Raw genomic sequence first — 7,695 nt, 5'->3', positions numbered from 1 at the left:
GAGTAGATCGTACTGAACCTTTTCTAAGGACATCTCCAATTAATTTAATCAATTTGTTATGTTATCTTTTTAATTAATATGTAAATGGACGAATGGTTATCAAACCATCATCGGTATAATAAGTAATACGTCCTTCATAGTAGTTGTATGTACTTCATACTTTATTGTACTCTCATAATAAAAATATAATGTACAATACACAAATACAGCACCTACCTACATTTTACATAAGGCGTTTTATCCTTAATTAATAACGGAACGGATAATGCGTAGCATAGCTCCACAATATGCATATTCATTATTATAAGTAACACAACGGAAACACACGTAAGTAATCCTCTTTTAGGGTCGTCGACACGAGAATGTGTAATAAAATCGAGGACTAAAGAAATAGCTCGCCTAATTACGTCTTTATGAAGAAATATGCTTTAGTTTTAATCCCGCTTGGCAATATTTCGCCGTGCAAATCTCCCGCTTGCTCTCGATTTATGTCAGTGTGTAACAAACGGGAAGAAATTGGCCAAATAAAGTAAGTCCTGGGGTCCCTGAATGGCTATTAGCTCGTGGTCTGCAACCCGCAGCCGTCTGATCCTGCATTCATTATTTAAACGAAACGTCCCTACACAGACAATTCGCACAACGGTTTATGTAAGAAAAAGGCCACAATTGAGTATCAAGCTGCTTTTAGCGACGTTTCTCCTTTGTGGAAAGTATAAAAAAAGTTTGTGCTAAAACGAGGCTCCTTTCATTATTCTTTTCCATTTTTCAATGCTATATCTATTATCAACTGTTCTGTGGTATGTGGTTTGGTGTTCCAAATATAATTACCTAGTGAAATTAGACTTTGCATAGTTTTGTGTAGATAGTAACGCCTACACAAACAAACAGTCTATATGTATCCCACTGTTGGGCACAAGCCTCCCCTCAATCAACCGGAGGGGATATGGAGCATACCCCACCAAAAATGACCTTATCAACCAAAAATACATTTTTTAACAAAAAAAAAACACTGACTTCAAACGCAAAACTAAAAAGCAATAAATAAATTTACTTCGCATAAAGTAATAAGTACGTATTTTCAATTACTTAATTTTATAATTCTGAAGTCGGTGCCAAGTAAATGCTGGAATTATCAAAATGGGTTCATACACGACGAAGTTATCCCCGAACAAACATAAAAAACGGTTGAATTGAGAACCTCCTCCTTTTCTGAAGTCGGTAAAAAGACAGTTTCACTAAGTGATTTTGACAATGTCCCCATCAGGAATTGAACTTGTATCTGCAGGAGTCCAACGTTCTTACTACTTGATCACAGAGGTTGTTTGTTGTTGCTCTGTGTAGGTAAGTATATGAAAATCTCTCTGAAAATATCAAAATATTTCTACCGAAACTTTGTAGAAATCTGTACTATATTCGAGGCTTGATAATTTTTTTTACTGTAAAATACATTGAAATTAACAAGCACGTCTCCTTACCTGACTTTAAACGTACTTAAGAAAAAATCAAGCTGAATTTACACACCGACTACGGAAGGAGCGGTCCTCATATATACAAATATGAATACCTCTACCTATACGTGTACATTTGTGTTTAGAAGATGGATACTCGCTCTGTTGTATCTAGGCTGAGCTTGAGTAAACTTGTTGGTACGGAAGCACAAATATTTTGTCTACTTATTGAATCCGCCCACGTTGTTTCACGTTATTGTATTCGAGCGAATTCTGCTGACATCGACCGACGTACCTAGCTACCTTTGTTTGTGAGGCGTGCTTGAGACGTAGCCTTCTAAAATAACAACTCCTTGAAACTACCTATTCTTCTCTGTACTCTTTATCATCATAATGATGATTATGCGTACGTAAGAACCACAAAGTAACAAGAAAAAGAGTTGGCGGGTCTTTCAAATCATCTTTCTGCTTGTCCGTTACCGATGACACGGGTGAGACCCTTCAGCGCTCCCCATTTGTTTGGCCAAGTAGTTAATACTGCCTGAGGCATCGTCACGTCAAAAAAAGGTGATACGATATTTTTATTTCTTTTGCTTCAGTGTCCCTCCCTGTTTAACATTCACATAACTTACGCTTACACAACAGTGCGAGTAACTTACTCGGTTGGTACGCCTCAAAGGTATTGGATCGTAACAGTGTGTATGTAAAGATATACACTAACTTTAGCGTTGGACACATCCAATATATCCAAGCGTTTATTTACCTAGCCTTATTTGCACGCTCCTCGCAGCTCGAGTAAAAATTTGCAGCGACGACAAATGTTCCAGTTTAGGCTTGATGCATACAGACGCGGCGCCGAAGCGATGCGGGCTGGGAATATTTTTACCCGACTTCGGCGAAGCAAAAAGTAAGATTATGTGTTTCACCGCTATGAATGTATGTATGCACGTCTGTTCCAACCTAACTTCTAAACCACTTGTCAGAATTTAACATAAATATGAGGTGTCTCTAGAAGCGTCTTAATTGTCCGGTGGTTATAACCTACGTGACGTCACGTAATTTCAATGTGGAGCCCTCTAGAGGAAATAAACTGAGGATGAAAAAAAAATTCTCTATACTTTTGCGTGCGTGATTTTTCGAGCGGGGTTTTAATGCTTTTCTAATGTTTGAATGTGTATTTACAGTTCTCTTAGAAATTCACCGCGGTTTCATACAAACTCCCTGTCACGGACAGCCCTATTTAGCGCACATTTTTTGAGCCATCAGGTCATTTAGGATGTCATAGGGTGGTATTAATAAACTAATCTCAGCTTCGAGACTGCCCTCAAGATCATGTCTATGTGACAGTTTTTATATAAAAACAGAGACTTGAGCATGATCTTGAGGGCAGTCTCAGCTGAGATTCGTTTATTAATACCACCCTTAGTATGTCAATATTGTCTCGTCAAAGACATTTAAAAATGTGAAGAAGTAGTCAAGAAAACTAATAGATGTCGCTTAAAACTGACGCCACTAATATAATACAAAATTGAACGACGAACTATTATTCAATAAATCAAATTCTACATAATTTTATAACTATTTCTTCAGTCCCGCTTCCTAACCCGCAAAGCACGCAATACCGCCAAATATTTAGTACCTAGTTAATTAAGTACTTAGTCCCTGATTCCGTTCCGGGATGGAAATTGGGAGTTTGTGTGAGACCGCGCGTATTCGCCCCAAACCCTCCTCCTATGTGTGCGTTAATCTTTACCTGCACACATTTTTATTGCAAATGTAGAAGTCACACATGATGGACAAACGAATACTTGCTTGAGTATTCTTATAATAAGGTAGATACATTATACAGCTCCATTGAGTAGGGGTAGTCTTTATTTTTTCTCTCGGGGTTCTCGCATAATTTCCCTAAATGAGCGGCCGGAGGTAGCTCGCCGCTTTTATTCCGCCCCAGTTATATTAAAACTTGGTCAAATGTGCAGTTCTATTGTCCTTTTGTTCTATTCTAACGTAAAATACTATTGTCATTATTCCATGTGGGAAATAGAAGAATGTGTGCGCGATGAATTACCAGTGGTTGCTTTGTTTTTCTCTGTCTCGTGGGTTGTAAATGTAAAGCGTTATTAATAACATAGCATATTTACGACTTGTAGCAGTCAGAAGTACTTTCATCGCAAGATGAACAAATACCCACACCTCACCAAGCTTTCTGTTAGACCAACGGGTACATTAGGTATAATGTAATGGGAAAAGCGATTATTCGAAATCAAAAATTGTTTATTTTCAATATAGGATATCAGAGAATATTTATTGAAAATTGAGATTCAATCTCCGTATATGAAGCCTATAAAGCGTTTGTGAATTTAGTTGTTGTGATAAAAATAATGCCGAAGGGTGGCTATGAATGGATGATGTTGTAATTGCTTATGAAAATATTGCTCTATTTATGCAATCGTTTTTTGTAAGTATAAAGCTGCGTTTCCACTTGGCAACATTTGGCGTGCGACATGTTGCACAACATGTTGCCCAACATCTTGAAAGTGCGGAATTTTTGTTTAACAGCGTTGTTTGTCTGCCTATCTAATATGGCTCCATAGCGTATGCCCCCGATTTATATAAAGTTTGATATTAATTTATTTGTTAGATTTTGAACTAGTACAGTTGGCAAAAAAGTGTTTTATTTTATTTTATTTTATTTTATTTTTTATTTTATTTATTCATGGAACTCCAACACAGTACATTTCTTACATGACATTAGTTTTTTTTTTTGCGTGTACAATTTCGAAATGCACGGCAATTATAGGAGTTCACCCCATTTTCGAAATTATATCCACATTACAGAACTAAGTAAATTTAAAAAGAAGGTAGTAAGTAATTAACTTAATAAAATACGCTTTAAAGCTGCCAGACTGTCAACAAATATATCTACTGTAGAATTTTTACTTTGACAGTAGTTTTACTGTATGCACATTCTTGCTACTGGAGACCTTCGTCCGAGAATGGTGCGTGATGCAGGAATATGAAATACCCTATGTATCGGATGACGTGAATAGTTATAAGGTACACTCAGGTTCACACGATTCAGTAATAACAAAAATATATTATAAATCTGAATATTTTTGAGATTGTTTGCCCTCAATTTGATGACAAAATCATTTCCCAGTTAACAGCAGCATATAAAAATATTAAATATCAGTTATTATATTTCTACAAAAAAATTGTTCATTAGTAATAATTAGAAACAAACTGCCGATCGGCGGTCAATCTAATACTCGACAACAATTGATGCTCAACTAACGATGCTCTCTAAACAAACAACAAGTTGCGCGACATATTGCGCTTCAGCTGGCAACGTCGCGTACTTGTTGAGCATTATGTGTTGCGCGTAAATTTTTGCCTAGTGGATACAAGGCTTAATTAGGTAAAAACATTGAATGATTCATGTTCATGATATAAGCGACTAGCGCCGACATCAAAGTTTTATTTTAGAGATTCGTACATTGTAATCAATTGTTATTTCTTACTTTCTATCATATTTTAAGTTGGTTTAATGTGAAAATATGAATAATACTTTCCGAGTTCGTGACTAAAACGAAACATAAAATATAAAATAAAATACATGTTTAGAATGTTTCGTTTTAGTGTCGAGATAAAAAAAATCAATGTCAATGTTGTGTTAAAAATGTACACATTTTCTGTAATTTCTATAGGTAAGGATCACATAAGAGTTTTTGACAAACATTTTTTGTTTTTTAAAAACTTGTTGTAGGTTTGCCCCGGACACGGATCACTGTCGAAGGAAATACACTAAACTGGCCAGCAAAAGTAACTTCCATTATTATACTCCATAGTCCAGCGCCTAAGCCATTGCGGTAACTTATATAATAAAGTAGTGTCCACTATTGCCCCTATTCTGGCCACGAGCCTCATAAGTTAGTCTCCCACGGGAACACTGCAGGGGCCATGTAAAGGCCATAGGGGGCCATGAAAGAGCCACATTGCGAACAGCTATGAACGCTAACTTTATATGAAGCAATTAAAAGCACAACCCCTTAACAGCAATATCCTGTTCCGGTAGAATGGCTATTTCTTGTAATTCCGTTTGCTTGTGGAGTTGTGGTTGTCTGTTGGTTAAGGAATCCGGTCGTATAGAGAAAAAAAGAAAAAAAAAGAATTATTGAAAAGTTTTGCGAGCGTAGGTACCCTAAAAATAAACTGATGCCTATCATCTTGGGCATCGTAAAATCCAACATCAAAATGATGATGATGAGGGATTGTTCTTTCTAACAAGATGAACTATTTATATGAGCGGTCTGATCACCTGTCACCATAAAGATCATCATTATCCGTCTTAAGGTTTCTAATCACCAGATTGGCGATACGACTATCTTAGATAGAAGACAGTCTCCAGTCGGTATTTACGACAAGTCGAAAAAAAAAAAATAAAGAAAACTGGCGACAGCTGGAGGCGTTTTAAATTTTATTCGAAACATAAGCACAGATGGCATTAATTACTTGGCCGGAGAATTGGGGAGCGCTGAAGGCTCTCACTCTGTATACAGAAACATTCGCAAAAGTATGTAATGCGTACGCAAAGGCACTGCCTTTACAAAGTCACGTAGAGAATGCGTGTGTCGATTGGTAGCGAATAGTAGCGATCAATCAAGATAAGCAACTTGCACGGAGGGGTCAGTGAGTAGATAGCAGATCATTTAATAGCATTCATTTCCAGATAAAATTGATGATTCTACTTCTATTGTATGGATTGTGAGGTGCATTACCAACATCATCAACCCTGGTGTCAGGGTTACTGTTGAGCCGCCAATGGCCTCTGACATGACTCATGTAACGACTACGTACTTACATCGGTAAGTAGTAACCGGGACCAACGGCTTAACACGCCTTCCAAAGCACGGTTCGTCTTACTTTCGGACAATCAGGTGATCAACCTGTAATGTCCTAAGCAAACTAGGGATCACAAAGTGATTTTTGTGATATGTCCCCACCGGGATTCGAACCCGGGACCTCCGGATCATGAGCCCAACGCTCAACCACTGGACCACGGAGGCCGTTATGATTCTACTGACCCGTAAGTTGGCTACCAGCAACGTATAGTAGGCACCTATTATTTACATAACCCCAATACCAATACAATCCTAATTGGGATATGCGAACGCGTGAGCTTATGTTACGTTATGAAGAACTCGATTTCAATGAAAATGAAACCAATCAGAAAGCATGAAGTATACAGATCTAAGTAATATTAGTACTCAAAATTCTAGATAGATAGCGTCGGCGTCTTCTTAAAACGATACATAGATCGAAATAATTTCGCATGGACAAGAGGAGGACCTAGTGGTGTAATGGTTAACACGCTCGTCCCAGCTTAACAAGAGCTGCGGGTTCAAATCCCGTCAGAGTCCGATTTTTTTCGATTTAATTTTCCCTTCGTGAGTTTAAAAAAAAACCAGTGATTATAAAAATGTTTTTTTTTTTCATATCGGTTCATAATTGACGGAGTTCTGAGGTAACAAACATTAATATTATTATCATCTTTTTGGCGTAAAAAATCAGCCAAATTGAGAACCTCTCCTTTTTTAAGACGGTTGAAAGAAGGTTCTGGAAGAAGGCGTGTTTCACAGAATCCAGCACGTTCTCTTCAGAAACGCTCATTGCATCAGGGAATGTTTAAGCAAGTTTCCCTGTAGCCATTTTTAGTCAGCAGCTTGCAGTAAAGGTGTAAATTGCAGTTTTACAAAGCTGTTAGCGGTTAAATCTGAACCACTATTTGGCTTCAACGACAACACAATAGTGGTGCGGATCCCCGCTCAGGATCGTATCTGGTGCAACGCATATCGCTGGCTATTCAATGCGGAAACGCAGCCAGCATTATGGGTACATTTGCGCCAGGTACGATTGGAGACGGGCTTTTTAAGTAAGGTTTAGTTTAACTGCTAATTGTGTATAATTTATTTTATTTTTAGTTAAGTTTAATTTTTATTTTGTTTATTAGTTTATTTCTGTACCAAAAGTAACTGTTTTGTTTATGGTGTAAATAAATTCTACTTTTGGTATTATACTTTATTTTATTTTATTTTTATTTTTTATTTAAGGAAAACATACAGCTTAAAATTTTAATAACACATGTATCAGTATAACACACAGCGCAGTTTTAGCGCTTAAAGTATGATTAATTAATTGCGTAAGTTTGCAACGCTAATAATACAGGGGGGTTAAAAAGGCCACATTG

General features: G+C 37.1%; 1 non-coding gene across 1 annotated transcript; it reads right to left on the bottom strand.

Annotated features, from left to right (window-relative positions):
• Positions 1-6,442: 6,442 nt before the first annotated feature.
• On the bottom strand, positions 6,443-6,514 carry Trnam-cau (transfer RNA methionine (anticodon CAU)). Its single transcript has one exon. It is a non-coding gene; the product is annotated as a tRNA-Met (tRNA).
• Between the last annotated feature and the right edge of the window lie 1,181 nt (positions 6,515-7,695).

Source organism: Pectinophora gossypiella, chromosome 9 (assembly GCF_024362695.1).
Source record: "Pectinophora gossypiella chromosome 9, ilPecGoss1.1, whole genome shotgun sequence".
NCBI lineage: Eukaryota > Metazoa > Arthropoda > Insecta > Lepidoptera > Gelechiidae > Pectinophora > Pectinophora gossypiella.
This window is presented reverse-complemented; position numbering and strand designations above follow the sequence as displayed.